General features: G+C 55.3%; 1 protein-coding gene across 2 annotated transcripts in view; it reads right to left on the minus strand.

Moving 5' to 3' along the window:
- The window catches only part of Rap1gap (RAP1 GTPase activating protein), a 64,386-nt gene extending 50,086 nt beyond the window's left edge, over positions 1 to 14,300 (minus strand). Inside the window, exon 1 of one of the 2 annotated variants that reach the window (XR_001236080.1) lies at positions 14,225 to 14,300. The gene's annotated coding sequence lies outside the window, so the exon portion shown is untranslated. The remainder of the gene's footprint in view (positions 1 to 14,224) is intronic. The other variant, XR_001236079.1, reaches the window with a different exon arrangement.
- Positions 14,301 to 16,339: the final 2,039 nt, after the last annotated feature.

Consider the following 16,339-nt stretch of genomic DNA (forward strand, 5'->3'; position numbering starts at 1 on the left):
CCCAGTGGCACAAGCACCTGCCTGGCAAGTGCAAGGTCCTGAGTTCGATTCCCAGTACCCTCCCAAAAAAGAAAGATGCTGGAGAGCTCTAGGGCGGTTCTGTGTGTTCTATGTGTCCACGACGGGACTAAGAGTGATTTCCTTGAAAGTGTCAAAGACACAAAGAATCAGACAGCTAACTTAAAAAAAAAAAAAGAAGGTTTAGTTTTTTTGTTTTGTTCTGTTTTTGAGTAATAAAAGACCAAAAGTGAGAAAAGGCGGCGGCAGTGGCCAAGGAGAATTATTTACACTCTGCACGTGCATCTGAAGACAAACAACCAAGGACAAGGGACACTGAAGTACGCGCCTTCATCCCTGTGATCCCGCCCGGGGTTCCCATCCCAGCTCTCCCGCTCCTCAGCTATGCTACTTCACCTTTCTGTGCCTCAGTTTCTTTACCTGCAAAGCGAGGTGGATGCTGCGCATATCAGTACCTACTTCAAAGGGTTTTGCCAAGGGTTAAGCAAATTGCTAATTATAAAGCATTGAGAACAGCACCTGGCCCTTAGCATGTTTCTGTTAAATAAAACCTTTGCTGCAGCGTCATTCGCATTAGGCTTAACTCTCTGAAACTGCCATTTCTGTCATGCTAGGAAAGATTTACTAATAAGAATTCTAAAATACATTAAATGGCCATCCAGGGGCAAGTGAATAAATAAGTTATATCCCATTTACACCATGCAGCTGTTGGAAAGAATGGGGCAGACAGATCTATATGGGAGCATGTGAAACAACCTGCAAGACAGACAGGCAGACAGACAGGCAGGCAGAGACACACACACAGAGCAGCTAATAAGGGACTAGCCCTGAAGTAGGCTCTGGTGCTTCCTAATGTTGTGACCACAAACATCAACCCTGCAGTGGCATCACCTCCACCAGCCCAAGGCTTTGGGGAGCTCACTACTGCCTAGTCAGGCTGAGTGCACATGCCCGGGTCCTGAAAGTCACTGCCATCTTCCTTTGCCTCCAGCCTCCCACCTAGAAAACAGCCGGTCCTCTGGGAGGGATCCACCCCCATCTAGGCCCCCTAGCTTTGCACCCAAGTTGTTCAAACACGTGCCACACTGCGGGAACAGGAGAGAAGGGAGCAGGGGCGGAGGGCCACGGAGCTCCCTTTCCAAGTTCACCTTACGCTGAACTCTGGGAGATCCACCCACGTGCCTCCAGCTCCCCCTTCCAACCTCAGCGGGGAGAAGTCAAGGCGGAGGGAGGGGCGGCCCCTGGGAAGAGCTAGGGCTTGGGCTCCAGACGCGGCTGGTGAGGCTGACTCTTGCCCAGAGTCCCAGATACCTCCTCCCCTTCCGAGTCACTCCCAGCTAGGATATCTGCCTGGGGTCTTCTGAGGAGAAGACAGGACTGTCGGGCCAGGGATATAGCTCAGTGGCACAAGCACCTGCCTAGCAAGTGCAAGGTCCTGAGTTCAATTCCCGGTACCAAAAGAAAAGAAAAAAGCAGAGAAGACAGGGCTGTCCTGGGCTTCCCGCCCTGGCTAGGCAGCCCCCGTGTGTCTTGGCACGAATCACTTTTCCTCTTCGGGCCTCAGTTTGCTCATCTGTTAAACACCCACTCTCACTTTTCTGGGTCAAAGACATAACAATGGAAAAATGTGTTTGTCTTGAGAGAATTACACTGGCTCATATAATATAATCATTCCTACTTAGCCCGTGGCTTTGCTTGCCACACCAGACCCACCCAATGCCAGGGGCTGCAAACCTTGAGCTCCTGGAGAATTCTCTCTGGGGTGTGGGGGGTCCCCGGGCCCTGGGAGAGGAGGGAGGATGGGTGTGACTTGGCTCACATTCCCTCCGCAAGCAGCTGCCCAGTGAGATGCCAATCCAGCCATCCTCTGCTCCGGTTGAAACCCCTATCCCATTCAATGGGCTCCTGAGACCCCTGCATATTAAAAATGTCCCAGCGGGGACTGGAACAATCTGGCCTGGCCAGAATAAATGCAAGACTCCACCACTGAGGCTGTTTCTCTGGTCCCACATAGACCATGTGCCTCAAGGGTCCCTGGGAGCAAAGCCTTTCAAGAGACACAGACACACATAAATATTTGCCCACCCTTTCTTCCTTCCTTCTTTCCTTCCTTCCTTTTTCCTTTCCTTCCTTCCATCATTCAGCAAATATCCACTGAGGACCTACTGTGTGCCTGGCACTGCTCGCACTGGTGACAGAACAGGAACAAGACGGGAGGTCTCTGGTGGACCCGCATGCTACATACTTTCTGCAGGCACACACGCACTTGCCCCCCATAGTGCACATGCACAGGGACATCTATCTCCGGCCTAGACTGACATCAAGATGGAATGGTCCACACATGCCCCCGTGAATGTCAGCCCCCATACTGCAAACCCATGCGCATGCATGTGCAAAGGTCAGGTGAGGCCCACAGATCCCAAATCATGCTCGGGGCTGGGGGCTGGGGATTTAGCTAGGCGGCACAGTACCTGCCTTGCAAGAGCAAGGTCTTGAGTTCGATTCCCGGTCCCGGAAAAAACAAAAACCAAATCAGTGCATGCTCATCCACTAACTATGAAAGGGTTTGTATACACTTGTGAACACACCAGAGATCCATGCACAGAAATCACAAGTCCTCACTCCCATCGTACATTTATTCAGTATGCACACATACGCATGTATACACGAACTTGCACATCACCAACGCAGACAGCCCAGCTAGCTACTGTGAAGAAGTAGAGCAGGAGACAGGATGATCTTTGGGGATCAGAGAGTTGCAACTGCTGCATTCCCAAGAGAGCAAAGCAGGGAGGCAAAGGCCATCTCATGCATCACAGGCTGGGATCCAGCCAGCCGGCCCCTCCTGCTAAGGGCATGGCTCTCCTGGCCATGTCCAGGGTGAGCTGGATAGAGCTGAGAGGACCAAGCTGGGCTTGCTGCCCAGAGCTCACCCACGGAAACCAGGCTGACTTAGGGCTGGATGTATTAGGGCCAGGAGACCTGGGCATGGCCCCTGGTTCTGCCAGCCACTTGCTGGTTTCCTAGTACAAGCTCATTCCCACTTCTGGTGTCTGCTAGTCGATTTATAAGATCGGGAGGGGCTCCTTAGGATCCCCCCCATGCCAGCCCTTCCTGGACTCCCTGAGCCCCCTTAACCCCACAAAGCCCCTACCTTAGCAGAAGCTCAGCCCCCTGGAGGACATTATGGAAATACATAAGGGTGGTTTTCCTCCTCAGTAATTACTCTAGGTCCCCACTTCTTTTTTCTTTTTTAGAATACTGGGGACTGAGCCCAGGGCCTTTGCACTGAGTGACATCCCTATCTCCTCTTCTTCTTCTTCTCCTTTTCTTTTTTGTCTTTTGGAGACAGGGTCTTGCTATGTAGTTCAGGCTGGCCTTGAGCTCACTTTGTAACCCAGGCTGGTGTCAAGCTCAAAACAATCCTTCTGCCTGAGCCTTCTGAGTGTTTCCCTATCCCTTTTTTATCTGTAGCCCTTTTTAAAAAGCTTGAGCTGCGGGGTGCTGGGGATTTAGCTCAGCAGCACAGCACCTGCCTGGCAAGTGCAAGGTTGTGAGTTCAATTCCTGGTACCGGAACAAAAACAAAACAAAACAAAAAATAAAATAAAATAAAAGTTTGAGCCGGGTGTGCTGGCACACACCTGTAATCCTAGCACTGGGGAAGCTGAAGCAGGAGGACTGTTGTAAATTCAAGACAAGCCTAGGCTACAAAGGGAGCTCAAGGCCAGCCTGAACTACATAGCAAGACCTTGGCTCAAAAAGACAAAATAAATAAAATAAAATAAAAATTTGAGACAGGATCTAAGTCACTAAGTTGCCAAGGCTTGGCTCAAACTGTTGATCTTCCTGCCTCAGCCTTCCAGAGTGCAGGGATTACAGACATGCACCACGATGTCCAGCTACCAGTGTCATCTAAAGGATGAGAGGTAGGGAAGATACATCAGGGAGGGTGCATCAAGCATTCTCCTAGCCCTTCCTCTGGGTGGGCAGGCTGGTTATGCCATCCTAGAACCTAGCCGGTTTGCATATCTTTTGGTATTGCTTAAATCCATTTGAGCTAGAGGTCAGGTACAGCTGTATGATTTTCTGTTCTTAAGTCTAAAGATATGTGTTTTATACATAGGTGAAAGTATTTAGTTACTTCTTTGACTCCAGTAGTGTGGTCATGCAAGGTATTCACCTAGGCAAGCAGAGGACTTTTTGCTTTTCTTACGGCAGTATCATTGGTTTTTGAAATAAGGTATGTGGCTGGAGCCACACAATAATTGAATAAGGTATGTGGCTGGAGCCACATAATAATTCCTATTATGTAGGAATGTGGAAAATAAAGGATGTTTTACAAAACGTGTTCTAAAACGAGCTTGGGAGTCCGCCGCGGTCCCTGGCGCCCTCAACTGGCCATCATAAGAACTGCAGGCCAGAGCCCGGTGAGCTCCAGGACCAGGGACAGCGCCCCAGATGACTCCCGCCAAGGGTGGGGACCCTAGCTGCCCGAGGAAGCGCCCCGCGTCCCCAGCCACGCATTTGATTGCACTCCCTCCCTCCTCCCTTGTATGGAGGTGGCCCCAGACCCCGTCCTCGCCCTCTCCGCGGCGCCGCCCGCCGCGCCTATCCAGGCCCACAATGGCACACCTGCGCCGCGGCTCACCGTGTTCTCTCAGCCCCGCTCCCACGGCTCTTGCTGAGCCGATCACAGAGCTGCACCCACGCACCCTGGGACCTCAGTGATCTCTAAACCTCATGAGGCAGATCTTGCAAGAGTTGTGTGTCTGCCGTGAGTGATACGGAAACTGAGGCCAGCAAACAGCATCTCCAGCTCCCGCGACGCCCAAGGCCTCAGTCCCATCGCACATCACACACGTCCCATCACACACATCTGGAACAACAGCAGCTACCAGCTTCCGAGGCCCTGTGCCGAGTACTTTCACTCACACCTGATGTCCCCCCTGTAAATTAGGTTCCATCACGCCTCCCATTTCACAGATCAGGAAACTGGGTTCCCCAGGGGCTGTGTGGCTTACCCAAGGGTCAGCAGGGATAGAACTGGCTACAAAGACCCTCTGAGGCCTTCCAAGCACTTCAAACCACAGGCAGTGCCGGGTTGGGGCCCGGGGCCCCCATGTCTCTCATAGAGGACACACAGTCTCCCCAGCCCCCGAGCTTTAGCCTTGAAAGGCACCTCACCAAGACACACAGTATGTTTCTAATAGCTCCTTGCTGCTCTGGCAAATGTCCTGCCTTCCAGGAACCAGGGTTGTACATGCATAACCACACGGCCTGGGCACAAAGCCTGCACGGAGCGTAGCAGAGCGGGCAGTGGGCAAGGGCTCAGGCTTGAGCGCTCCACAGAACCGGGATCCAGTTCTTGCTGCTGGAAAATGGGGAAACAGTGGCTCTGAGCTCGCAGGCTGATGGTGTTGACCGAGGTGATGCCCCCAAACAATTTAGCAGGGCACCCTGTGCCCACAAAGAGCCCGCATGGTACTGGCTATTAATACAGTGGCCAGCAGAGTCGTTTTTGAGGTGGAGGAGGCCTGGGAGCCCTGCTGAGTCATGCCCCCATTTCTCCCAGGGGTAAATCAGGTCCACGTGAGCACGCAGGAGGGCAGAGGCTGGACTGAAGCTAGGAGGGACAGGCAGCAGCAGCAGCGTGTTCAGGGGGTCTGGAGAGCCACTGCCTGCTGCCTAATCCTTGACCCTCAGCCCACACAAGCAGCATGATCTCATCATTATAAGCACTCAGTAAATGTCCAATGAATGAATGAATGAATGAATGATGCACTAGATCAGCTATGGACAAAATGGAAGACAAATTCATTTTGCTCCTGTTGTAACACACATCGGGCCTGGCATTGGCATGTTTGCAATGGATCTGTGTTTGCAGCCCTGATAACACCTGGCTGATGACGTAGGGCCATTTTCTTTCTCCTTCTCCTCTCCCTCCTCCCCATTTCTTCTTTTTCTTTTTGAGACAGAGTTTTGCTATGTAGTCCAGGTTAGTCTTATATTTGCTATGGAGCCCACACTGGCCTCAAACTCACGGTGATCCTCCTGCCTCAGCTTCCCAAGTTGCTGGGATTATAGGCCTGTGCCACCATGCCTGGCTGGGCTGTTTTCATAACCTCTCAAAGCCTCAGTAAAAGGGATGATAGTGATAATAACTGTACTTGCCTCCATAGGGTTGTTTTTAGGGTTCAGAGTGACGTGTTCCACCCTGATACAGGAGGCGCCAGCACATGAGGAGCGTCTTTAATACTCTTACTTTGGCACCATGTGCTGGTGAAATGGAGTCAGTTGAGCCCTAAGCCCAGTTCTGCACTGGCTCCAGGGTAATTGTGGGCAGGTCCCTGCTCCTCTGGGGCCCTGGTCTCCCCTTCCGTCCAAGGCCCTTCTCACTCTGATTTTCTGGAGCAGCCAGTTCCCATGGGCGTGGCAGGCAGAGGAGCCTGCCGGGAAGGGCAGGGGCGGTTCTCCCTCCTGCAGGGCCTGTTCTCTCTCCTGCAGGGCCTGGCCTTGAAGCTCCCAGATCCCTCACCCCATAGGGCATAGCGTCCCAGGCTGGGACAGGGAAGGGGATGATTTGGCAGAGGCTCCCGCTGACCCTGACTTCTCCTCCCCTTCTGTCGATGTGAACTCCCAACTCGGAAACCCGAGAATCCTCAGCATCAGAGCTGGAGCGGAGCCCACGGAGATCAGCTGGTCCAACCCCCTCATTTTACAGATAATAATTATGATGATTATGCCCGGTGGTAGCAACTCACAGAGGGCTTTCACATCTGGGTTGCCTCTGTGCGCTAGAGCCCTTGGGGCTGGTAAACTCTGCCCATTCTGCAGCGGAGGAAACCAAGGTTCAGACAGGGACCTTGAGGTGTGCAGCTGATCTTGATGCTGGGCCCCAAACCCAGCTCCCTTCCCAGAGCCCCCTGCGCCACCCCACTGTAGATGTGGCTGCACCGCACTGTGCCTCGGGCGGGGCTGGTTCTGAGGGCTCTCAGTAAGGACAGGCAAGTAACAGGCGTGGTTCTGGGAAGCCCAGCGACACCTGCATCTTCCCTGTCATGGGAACACGACCCCCACTCCTTCTCCATGCTGGCAGTGACAGGCTATGGCAGAGCCTCGGGCTCCCTGGGGCACCCCAGCCCCCAGGGCCATGTCGACCCCGCCCAGAGCTGCTCCCGTGCAGTCCCTCTGCATCGCGCCTCCCCTCCCCACCTCATTCTGCATGCCACACACCACCGTGGCTAAAAGTGGAGCCCCACAGCCTCCGTTCAGTCTCTGTCCAGGCCCTCGCCAGCTGGGGGACCTTGGGCAGGCTTTGTAACCTCTCTGAGCCACTCATGGTTGCTGATGAGTTGCTGTGCGGAGCAAATGAGATGGATCCATAACAAGGGCTTACACAGGGCCCAGGACACTCTAAGGGCTCAACTAATGTCCCACTTGCAGCCTATTGCTCAGGCCCTGTTAGTCTTCTCTCCCTACGAGATTTCCGGCCAGCTGTGCAGTTGCCGCCCTGAGGACACACAGCAGGCCCGACAGAGCAGGTCAGGGCAAGGGCAGGCAGGTCCTTCACAGGACCACAGAGGTTCGCAGCTGTCCAGCAAGGGGGGCGGTATCTTGGGACTGGCGCAGTCTCTGTGCTGGGGGCTCTGCCAGCCTTGCTCTGTGGCACCTTGGCCTGCTACCTGGGCTGCCACAAGTTTGCCAGGGGAAGGCGGCCTCTTCTGGACCTCTGGGGTCGGGGAGGAGGCAGCGGCGTGAGAGGCCCCAGCCTGGCAGGCCCTGGTAGGTCCATCACACTGCCCACTTTGCGAATGGCGAAGACCCAAGGTCGCCCTCCTCAGTCACCTCCACCCTGCCCCTGGAGCCCTACTCAAGGAGGGGGCCACGGGGAGGCATTTCCTCTACCTGGGAAGGGGGCATCTTTTCTTCCCAGGCCAGGAGCTCAGGAACAGAGCAGACAGCTGGACCCCTCCCTGCGCTGCCTCCACCTTTCCTCGGCTCCCCTAGCAGCCTGCTGGGTGAGCGTGTGGCTCGTGTGGCCTCTCAGGTGGTTTGGGAGCCTGACCCTCCCTTGCTATCCCCCCAGCGTCTTGACAGCAGCCCCAGCTCTCAGGGGAGCCAGGGGAACAGGTAGCTGTAAGAAACACCTCAATTCCCCCAGAGGCCAGCGCACCTGGGGCTCCCACAACACAGCCACGCGTTCCTGCTCAGAGCGGCCATGCTGCGAAAGGGGCAGCGGCACCCACTCTTGCCCCAGAGGGACAGGGAGGCTCAGAGGCCAGGCCCTGGCCCAAGGCTGGTGGGACAGGGCCAGAAGGTGATGTGAGGTCCTGACTTCCCATACAAGTGGCAGCCTGGCTCCACTCACTCGCAGCAATCTGGTTCCCCAATGGGTTGGTGCCTAGGTCCTTCCACAGGCCCCAGGGATGGGAGATGCCAGAGCCTCTCCTTTGCACACACAGAGAAGATGAGGTCCAGGGAGACAGGCTCTGCGCCACTCTTACCCAGAAGAGCAGAGCAGAACACTGTGCCAGGCTGCTCCTTGTCCTGGCCAGGGACCCCCCAGGTCTGCTGCACAAGGCTCAGCTGGCCTGAGGGGTCCCCCAGTGACTTCGGGGAAAAGGCAAACTCCTCAGCCTGGCATCAGTAAACTGATTCAACTCACCCCCACCACCACCTGTCACGGAGCCCAAGCCAGCATCCTGTCCCCTGCCTCCCACCTCTGCCCACGCTGCCGTGGGTCATACCGCCTTGCTGTGCAACCCATGACCCTACTAATGCCCACATTGCCATCTACCAAACACCTACTATGTGCCAGGCACTGACTCAAGGAAGAAAACTGCCCAATAGCCAACGTCCCAATAGCCAACGTCCTTGGTAATAGAAAAACCCACTACCCCAAATCATTGAAAAAAAGGCTTATTTTTTCTTGCTATAAAGGAAAATTTGAGGTCTTTAAAAAAAGTTGTTTTTGTTTTTTTTTGTTTTTTTTTTTTTTTTCAGATTATTCCAGGGTTTGCTATTCCTTTTGTGCATTAAAAATGACTGGTATAAAGCCACACAGCAGACTGGACTCAGATTCCTGATGATTCCCAGCCAATGTCCTTTAAGACCCAGACACCTGTCACTCAGGGTGAGGCAGGAGGACTCCAAGTTCCAGGCCAGCTAGGGTAACTTAGCAAGACATTGTGTCAAAATAACATTTAAAAAGCTGAGAACAACCGGGAGTGGTGGTGCACACCTGTAATCCCAGCACTCAGGAGGCTGAAGCAGAAGGATCGTTGAGAGTTTGAGACCAGCCTGGGCTATAAAGTGAGCTCAAGGCCAGCTTGAACTGCATAGGGAAACCCTATCTCAAAAAGACAGGAAAAAAAAAAAAGCTGGGAACGTGGCTCCGCACTAGAGAGCTTTGCCTAGCATATGTAAAGTCCTGGGTTCAATTCCCAGTACTGCAAAAAAATTAAAAATTAAAAGGACCCAGACAGATACCCATAATGAGCTGAGCACTGCTGCAGACATTATCTACATTAGCCCACTTGCCCCAGTGCTGGGGACTGAAATACACAGAGCTTCGCATGTGCTAAGCAAGGGCTCTACCACTCCCTGCCCTATGCCAGTCTTTCTAATCCTCGAAACAAATCTATCTGGAGCTAGGCACGGTGGCACCTACCTGTAATCCCAGGGCTCTGGGATTCTGAAAGCCTGGGGGAGGAGCATCACAAGTTCGAGACCAGCTTGGGCAACTTAGTGACTTAGTGAGGTTCCGTCTCGAAATAAATTTTACAAAATTTGAAAGGGATGGGTATGTAGCTCAGTACAAAGACCTTGGGTTCAATTCCCAGTACAAAAACAAAAACCAACAGAAATCCAACACATCAGGTAGGTAGTACGACCCTCGCTTTGTAGGAAGCTCAGGAAGATGAAGTAACTTGCCCCAAGTTACACAGCTAGTCAGAAGCAAAGTCAGAATTTGAACTCAGGTCTGCTCCCTCCAATAGGGGGCCCAGTAGAGGGTAGCCTCACTCTGACAGAGGTGCAACATTTGCTAGCAGAGCAGGAGAGTCGGCAGACCTCTCTCAGCCTCATCCGAGAGGTAACCACAGTAACACGTACCACACACCACCATGGCAGGGACAGAAGGATGCCGCTAACAGCAACCTCTTTCCCCATCGCCTGTCAGCCTTGGGGACGCACGATGCGCTCATGACATGCTCGGTGAGTGTGCAGCCAAGGTTGCTGACGTTGTCAGCACAAGGCAGGAAGATCATACGTTTGTTTCCTTCCTTCCCATTGGACCCCCTCTCTAGAGGTGTCTCCCCACCAGCACCCTTCTGCCTCTTCTCCCTTTCTTCCCTCTGAGTCACTGTTTGCAAGTGCCAGTCTGCAGCCCTAAAAATAGAGCACATTTTGAGGGATAAAAACACCCACAGTCTTGGGAGGCCGAGACAGGAGGATCGCCATGAGTTCTAGGCCAGCCTGGGCTACATAGTGAACTCAGAGCCAGTCTGAACTCAGAGCGAGACCCTGTCTCAAAAAACCAAAACACAGATGAAAACTATTACTGCCAGGCGTAGTGGAGCACACCTATAATCCCAGCACTCAGGAGACTGAGGCAGGATGATTGCTTTGAGTTGAGGCCAGCTTGGGCTACATAAGTGAGTTTAAGGTCAGCCTGGATTACACAGTGAGACCATGTCTCAAAAAAAGAAAACAAAGAGAAAGAAAGAAAGAAGGAAGGAAAGAAGGAAGGAAGGAAAGAAGGGAGGGAGGGAGGGAAGAAGAAAGAAAGAAAGAAAGAAAGAAAGAAAGAAAGAAAGAAAGAAAGAAAGAAAGAAAGAAAGAAAAGAAAAAAAAAAGAAAAACTATAACTGCAGCCCCTGCCCTCGGGTCACCCACAGTGGCCACCCCAGGAAGTTCCAGGCTGGGCAATCCCTGCTTGACCTCATGTGGACTACGTTTCCAGGCTGCAGGCCTCCTCAGCAGGGACCGCTCGTGCCCTACACTGCTCAGCTGGGCCAAGCTTCCTTCCCTTATCGGCACAGGGCTGCCACCTCACACCTCTGTCTTTCCTCACTCCCAGCTGAGCTGAGCTGAGCTGTCTCCCAGAGCTGCGGCTGGGCCTAGAGAGGGAAACTGATTTGCTTGGGCCACACAGCCAGCAAGAGGCAGGGCCAGGCTTGGGCTGAGAATCAGCACTCTGGCCAACCTGGTGTGAGGGCCTATGGGAGCAGGTGGAAGCCAGAAGCTGGAGCCCTTCTCTGCCCCTGACTTGACGTCAGTCTGCTCTGGAGCCTCACTGAAGCCCACAGAAGTGCTTCAGGCCAGCGACTTCCCAGTGGTACCAATCTCTGAGAGGCACAGCCAGGGTGCCAGGCTCCAGCCTGGCAGAGGTTCTGCCATGAGAGGAGGTGAGCAGATAAGTTCAAGGGATCCCCTCCATTCGTAACAGATGGATCCAGCCTTGCTGGGCAGGCAGGGCAGAAACTAGGACTTGGCCAGACATCTGGCAAAAGCAGCAAAGGAAAGAGAACCCAGGGCCGTGTGGAGCTTGTGCTGGGGAGGGACCTGTGGAGTGGCACCTGCAGGGGCAGCCAGGACAGAGATTCAGTGACCACCCTGCAAATGTACGGGGTGCACATGCAGGGGGAGGAGGGCAGGGTCTGCGGAAGGAGAAGCACTAGGCAGCTGCCCGGTTGCTACGGTCGGCCACACTGGGGTCACATTCCGGGAGAAAGTGAGGTTTTGCTAGGGTTGTCCACAGAGGCTTCTGCCACGCCCTGGGGTGACGAGGCACCGGCATCCCACATGCAGGAAGCTGATGTAATGCATGCGGGTGTGCACCCGAGGTGGCCTGGGTGTGGGTGGGTACACAGCGTGTCTGCCAGGTTAGTTAAGGTACAGGTATCGTGTGCACATGGAGGAAGCCACAGATCCTCACCCGACAAAGGCTTCCAAGGAGCTCATCCTGCTCACACCACCTATCTCTGTGTACACAGGGCCGACATCTGTGTGTGATGGCGAGCAGAGTCAGGTTTGCGTCTTGGCCTGGGTATGTCATGCGTCCCACGTCTGGGTCTCTGGGTATTTGTGAGTCAAGCCGTGTTTGCATCTGGGTCTGGCTGTGTGTGAATGTCGGCTCTTTGTGCAGCGTGGTGACTGCTCTGCGGCCTGACAGGCAGGACAACAGCTCACAGACAGACAGGTGGCAGGGAAGACACAGCTGCCTCAGGAGTCCTCGGAGGGATTCGAACTTGACAGCAAGGCACAGGCAGGAGAAGGGCGGGGTCTCAGGGCTCCCTCTCCCCATGCCTGTGCAGGCCCTGCCAAGGGGCCTCAGGCCCAAGCAGCAGAGTCCCCAGCACCAAGCTAAAAAGGAGACCTGTGCCGTCCAAGAGGCCTGAGGAAGAACCCTACTGTGACCCAGGAGAAGGGTCTTCTGAGACCCCTGTCGGATGGGCTCCTTGGCGAGGGAAGGAGAGGGCGTGGAACAAGAAAGGCAGTGAGCTGGGAAAGCTCCAGGTGGGGACACATCACAACCATGTGAGGCGACAGACTCTGGAGCTTCTCCTCAAGCCCACCACCTCCCCCCTCCATCCAGGGGACCTGCCCCCATACACACACAGGCAGCAAAAGGGAGTGGGCCACCTTGACATCCATGTCGTCACTGACCCCTCCTCCACCCTACAGGGTCTCCACCCTGGACCAGGAGAACAGGAATTCTAGCCTGGACACAAGACAACTCAGTGTCCTCGGGCAGTTTTCTTAGTCTCTCTGAGCTCGGTTCTACACCTGTGCAAGGGAGACCTCAGCGCCTGCCTCAAAATGCTGCCGTGGATGGGACGGTGCTCAAGCTGCCTGAGGGGTAATGATCACCCTGAGGGGTAATGATCACCCTTTCCACGGCCTAAGGCATGCCCACCCCTTGCCCAGACCCTGAAACTGTGTGTGCGGTCTAAGCCCCCATGGAGGTCCTGCAGGAGGGGAGAAAACTCCAGGGGCCAGCAGGGCCTGACCACCACCTCACCCACTCAGCTGCTGCCCTGGGTCCTGCGCCAGCCTAGACACCTTTCAGTGGCACCTGTGGCTCAAGTCCTTTTGCATTAACTAGAAGACCCATGGCCACCACTGCTGAAGCTTCTCCTCCAAGGGACACTCAGGAAACCGAGGTCACTGCCCTGACCAAGGGGGTTCATGGGGGCCAGGAGCAGTCTCCTTCAGGGAAGAGGCTGTGCCATCTCACCTGCTTCCTGTCTCTTTGCCCCTCTTTCCTGCTTCCAACCTGGCTGGATTCTCCCTGTGCCATCCTGCTGGTGACCAGGCCCCCAGCCCTCTGACTTTGCCCAGAAGAGGAGCAAAGGGCAGGGACAGATGCCAATGTGCCACATGAAGGGTGGGTGTCCTGAATCGACCCTCAGGCCTGTGTTATGCCAAGGACTCGGTGGTCAAGCCCTAGCTGGGTTCATATTACTCCGGGTGGAGGTGGGGGCGCTCACCTCCGGAGCTTGGGTGTGTTGTGGGATGTGTGTAAACAAGGTTTCTTCCCTGAGCCCCTGTGCCTGGCGGCTGGCACCAAAGCATCTGCCGGGCACGGAGACAGTCCTATGAATTCCCACCAAGTCCTCAAATCCTGCCGAGCCAGAGAAGATGAGGGGGCGCTCGACGTCGTGATGTGTAGCCCTGCTCCTTGGCGGTCAGAGACAGAGGGCTGGGGTAATGCGCTCTGGCCCCGGGGATGCAAGGACATCACCGCTCTTCCTGAGCTCTCCCGGCTCAGGGTCGTTGGACCCGAGGACCCCACTTCCTTGCACTGAGGGCCAAGGCGCCTCCCTCTAGAGGTTGCTAGGGCCAGGGCCCCTCCCCGAGGTGGAGGAAAAGAGCCCACTTCTCCGCAGACCCTCCTGGAAACCCAAAATGCCCCCTCTCCAACGCGAGCACACTCCGCACTCACCCACCCAGGGGGTGGGACCCGAGGCCCCAGGTACTGCCTGGACGCCCCCCACCACCAGGCAGGAGCTCCGTAGCGCAGCCGGGCCTCCGTCACTGCTCCAGCTGCGGTCGAGCCCGGCTGCGCCCCTCCTGCGCCCCTCCGACGCAAGGCCCTCTCCCCGTTCGCCCCCTCCCGCCCAGCCGCCTGTGCGGGGTCCCGGCTCGCAGCCGAGGGCAGCCGGGGACATCGCGGGCCCCTCCTCGCACGGCGCACTCACCGCGGGCCTGGGCCGGGGTTTGCTGGGCTCGGCACTCTGGTGCCCGCCGCGGCCGCTGCAGCTCTGCCCGGACGCAGTCGGCGCTCGCCGCCGCAGTTCGGGGAGGGGGATGTCACGTGACACCAAGCGCTGCTTCCCGGCGCCGCTCCCCCCTCACTGCGGAGCCGGCAGCGGGAGTGGAGCGCGGGGAGGCCCCCACCCGGCCGCGCACCCCTTCTTACAGGTGGGGAAACTGAGGACCAGTGGGGCAGGAAGTAGGTCGGGTATACACAGCTAAACAGCAGCAGGGCCTGCACGATCTAGTTAACAGCCCGTGAGCCCAAGGGAGGAGAGACAACTTCTGGGGCAAGTGGGGGTGACCGAAGAGGTAGGGGACACACCTAGGTGCCCACCGGCTCCACTTGCCCGACGAGGCGAGGGGGAAGGGGGAAGCGTCCGGGTGTAGCTGGGCGTGGAGGGTCGGCGGCTGTCTGCGTCTGTGGGGACTCTTCTCTGCCCCAGTCTGTTCTGGGCGGGCAGCCGCAAGCCACGCTCTGATGCGGGCCCGGAGCTAAGGCAGCGGGAGGAAGGTGGGGTCAGGATAAGAGGTGAACCCCAGGAGGCAGGGCCTCAGGGACCAGACAGACTGACCTCTGAGGGCAAGGGGCCGGAAGAGGTCCGCCCAAGGTCAGGCTGCAAGTGAGCACTGGCGCGGTTACCTGCGCCTGCCCAATGGCTCCCCTGCTGGCTGGCTGCAGAGCCTGTGCCTCTGACCCACTCCTCGAGCGCGCAGACCCCTCTCTGCTTTCCTCAGAGATCTTGTCTGAGGAACAACACTAGAGGAAGCAAGGAAACTGGCAGCTGTCTGCAAGGATGCAGCTATGAGGACAGTGGGTGAGGCTATGGCCAGCAGTCCCAAATCAAGACCTAGTCACAGAACATTAATGTTAGTGATCTGAGATTTCTAGATCTCACCTCACTGTTCTAATAATTTGGGAAACTGAAGCTGCAAAAGGGGTGGAGACAAACCTGTATTCTACATATATCATTTGGAATTAGTAGTCAAGCCCATCTGGCTCTCCAAGTTCACAGGACTTAGAAGGGTAAAAGGACTCAAATCATGTATTCAGTGTACTTATTGAGCACTTGCTGTATGCTTAACACAGTGACTGTCAGTTCCTTCTCCCAGTCTATCTTCCCAACCACAGGGACTGTATTTCATTACGGAAAAGATCCGAAGTCTTCAGCAACCCTTACATCAGCTTCTGTAGGATCTGAGACATGCAGGCCCCTGAGCCCAGTCCCACAGGAGCTAGGGACCAGGGCCATGCTTCTTGGCTAAGACTCTCAGCAAGGGAGCAGAGATGAGAGGGTGAGTGACAGAAAATACTTCATCCCACCCACCCACAAATGGGAAAAGGCTGAGGGGAAGCAGAGATCAAGCACTGGCTCCTTCTAGTCCTCCTGCGTGGCGTTCTCCCTTGGGTATGCTCCCCAGCTGCAAGTCGGGAAGAGGCCTGAGCTGAGGGGATCTCACACTTCTAAGAACACAGGGGAATCCAGGCATGGTGGCCCATTCCTGTAATCCCAGCACTCCAGAGGCTGAGGCAAGAGAATTGCTTCAAGTCTGAAGCCAATTTGGGCTACGTAGCAATTCAAGGCCAGCCAGATATATATGGTGAGGCCTTATCTCAAACACACACACACACACACACACACACACACACACACACACACACACAGAGGGTCTGGGCCTGAGTTCCTGCATCTGTTGCAGTATGGTTTTTGTAGTGTTGCTGCTGCTGCTGCTGCTAGGCCAGGATGGCTCTGTGAGTGAGTGAGTGAGTGAGTGAGTGTGTGTGTGTGTGTGTGTGTGTTTTGGTGCTATGGGGGACTGCAGGGCCTCACATGTGCTAGGGAAGTGCTCTACCGCTGAGCTACATCCACAGACCTTGGATGCCATTTTGAGCAGAGTTGGTGGAATAAGCCACCTGACAGGGCAGGAGGAGGAAGACACTGAAACTGGAGACAGACTCGTGGAGCAAGGGGGTGGGGCTTGCCGCCCTGTCGGAAAGCACTGGGACTATAAGCCTGACTCAAAACTGCAGAAAGGGGCTGGGGACATAGCTCAGTGGC

This window comes from Chinchilla lanigera, unplaced genomic scaffold (assembly GCF_000276665.1).
Source record: "Chinchilla lanigera isolate Chin_1 unplaced genomic scaffold, ChiLan1.0 scaffold00051, whole genome shotgun sequence".
Lineage (NCBI taxonomy): Eukaryota > Metazoa > Chordata > Mammalia > Rodentia > Chinchillidae > Chinchilla > Chinchilla lanigera.